We start from the raw sequence: 2,594 nt of genomic DNA, 5'->3' as shown, positions 1-2,594 counted from the left end.
TGCAGTTGACTTGCCGTTTCCCCTTCCTGCATTTTTATATTAAATATTTTATTTAAAAGTAAATCTCTTTTTGTTACCTTTGCGTCGCTCGTTCCTTCGTGTAGCTCAATCAATTTGTCCCATAATTCTTTAGCATTCTGATGTGGTCCGACCCGATTCAGCTCTTCTCGTGTTAGGCCGCAGTGTAGCGTATTGATTGCTTTGTTTTCCGTCGATGCCTTTTTCCTCATGTCCGGAGTCCACTGTTCCGTGTCTAGTGGATTTCCGGAGTTGTCGGTTGGAGCTCGGTAGGCCTTTATAACGCTGAACCATTGATCGTAATCCGTCTTTAGGTACACCTCCATTCTTTTCTTCCAGTACGAGAAGTCATCCCCGTTGAATAGGGGAGGACGTACTGTGCTGAAGCCTTCTAGTTGAGACATTCTGCACACAAGTAAACAACGAAAAAAAATATCCCAAGACTTGGTCTTGGATTAGTAGTGCGGAAAAAAATAATAGATGTATCTAAATTGGTGTTGCACCAATTTAGATTTAATTGCAACGAAAAAGGTTTCAAAACAGGTAATAATACCAGATTAGAATTAAGCGTAAAAAAAAATGAAACAAAAATAAAGGTTAATCTTTCACCCCCTTGTCTGATTGGTGGTTGCACCAAATCAGAGCGGTACCTGCTCTGATACCACTTGTTGGATCGTGAAACGTCGATAGAGAGGGGGTGAATATCGATTCGAAAAAATAGCGTTAAAAACAATAGACAAATGAACACGGTGTTTTTTACTTCGTTCGGAGCCTGTGACGACTCCTACTCGAAGGCCTGTACTCCGTGAGTACTTTCGTTGGGCAATTCACTAGCAATTCGCAATAATGATTACAAAGACAGTACAAGAAATGCTAATGAAAATTAAAACAAAGCTATACCGACAGAAAGAAAACCACAAGGACAAGGGCGAGTTGTCGGAGCTTCGTTAGCGTCGTTGGAGCGCAGAGCAGCAGAGCAAGCAGTCTAATAGTTCTGAGATGATTGTTGTCTTCAGCTCTGCCGCCGCCCCGGGGTGCTCTGGATCCCTTCCGGGCGCCTTGGTGAGACGTGGCAAGTCCAACCAGCGAGCTCCAAGTGGCGACGCGCGATCAGGATAATTTTTGCCTCCAGGGCGCCCGGGTGCCTCCAGGGCGCCCGGGTGTCTCCCGGGCGCTCGGACCTCCGGGCGCTCGGATCCCCTCCGGGCGCCCGGACCACCTTTTTCCAGTGAACAGCTTTCTTGCAAAACAAGGTTAGTCCGAGACAAAATAGATCTTGCAAAATAAAGTGTTAGCACAGTTTATGAGTTCAGTATAAGAAGTATGACTTAGATTCCGTCTTTCTGAGACCGGAATCTAGTCACGATCTCGACTTAGATATCCGAAATGGATCTAAGCCGGATCGACGCCTAATGTTCCCTTCCTAGGAACGCGTCCTCGCAGTCACTCCCCTCCAGTGACTTACCTCACTTACTCGCCAGACGTCCGGTCAGCCCTTCGACCCATCTGGACTTCGTGTCAAGTGTCTGGTCAGTCCGTCGACCCGCTTGGACTTCTCACCAGCTATCCGGTCAGCCCATCGACCTAGTTGGACTTCTTGCCAAGCGTCCGGTCAGCCCGTCGACCCGTTTGGACTTCGTGCCAGCTATCCGGTCAGCCCGTCGACCTAGCTGGGCTTCGTGCCAAACATCCGGTCAGCTCGTCGACCTGTCTGGACTTCTCCTGACACTTGATCAAAGTGTCAGACAACAATAAACTAACTTAACCTAATTTGTCATTCATCAAAACCTGGGTTAAATCGTTAGTGCTAACCGCACCAACATCATCAACATCAGCGAAGGGAGGACAGCGATCCCTCCCGAGTCCCAACCGAGCGAAATAGGTCATCCGCTAGGGAAGAAGAAAATAGGAACAACGCTTCCCGAGAAGAGATAGGCATGATCGCCGGAGGGCCGACCGACGGTGACTCCAACCGAGCCAGGAAGTCATATGCCTGGCGGTTGGAAATCCACACCGTCAGATGCAGTAAGGAGAAGGTCGAAGGCCCCCAGATAAGTTTCGGTTCTAGAGACCTGGAGGGAGTAGAGATCCCTCATGATGATGCCTTGATCATCCGAGCGATGATCGCCAAATACATCATTCACCGGACTTTCGTCGACACCGGGAGTTCAGTGAACATCATCTTTAAGAAGGCATTCAATTAGCTGTAGATTGATCGAAGCGAGCTGCTACCCATGGCGACCCCGCTCTACGGATTCACCGGCAACAAAGTTTTGCCGATCGGCCAAGCAAGGTTGGCCATCTCGCTGGGAGAAGAGCCGTTGAGGAGGACCCGGACAACCAACTTTATAGTGGTGGACGCACCGCCAGCCTACAACGTTATCTTGGCCCGACCGGCCCTCAATGAGTTCCGGGCGGTGGTGTCAACTTACTGCCAGAAGATAAAGTTCTCAGTGGACGATCAGGTGGGCGAGGTTAGAGGCGACCAACTGGTCACTCGGCGCTGCTATGTGGAGATGGTCAAGACCGAGGCAAAGGCCGCTCGGAAGGCTCTGCGACTGGAGGTAAACGCAATC

Source organism: Zingiber officinale, chromosome 8B, assembly GCF_018446385.1.
Source record: "Zingiber officinale cultivar Zhangliang chromosome 8B, Zo_v1.1, whole genome shotgun sequence".
Classification (NCBI taxonomy): Eukaryota; Viridiplantae; Streptophyta; class Magnoliopsida; order Zingiberales; family Zingiberaceae; genus Zingiber; species Zingiber officinale.
This window is presented reverse-complemented; position numbering follows the sequence as displayed.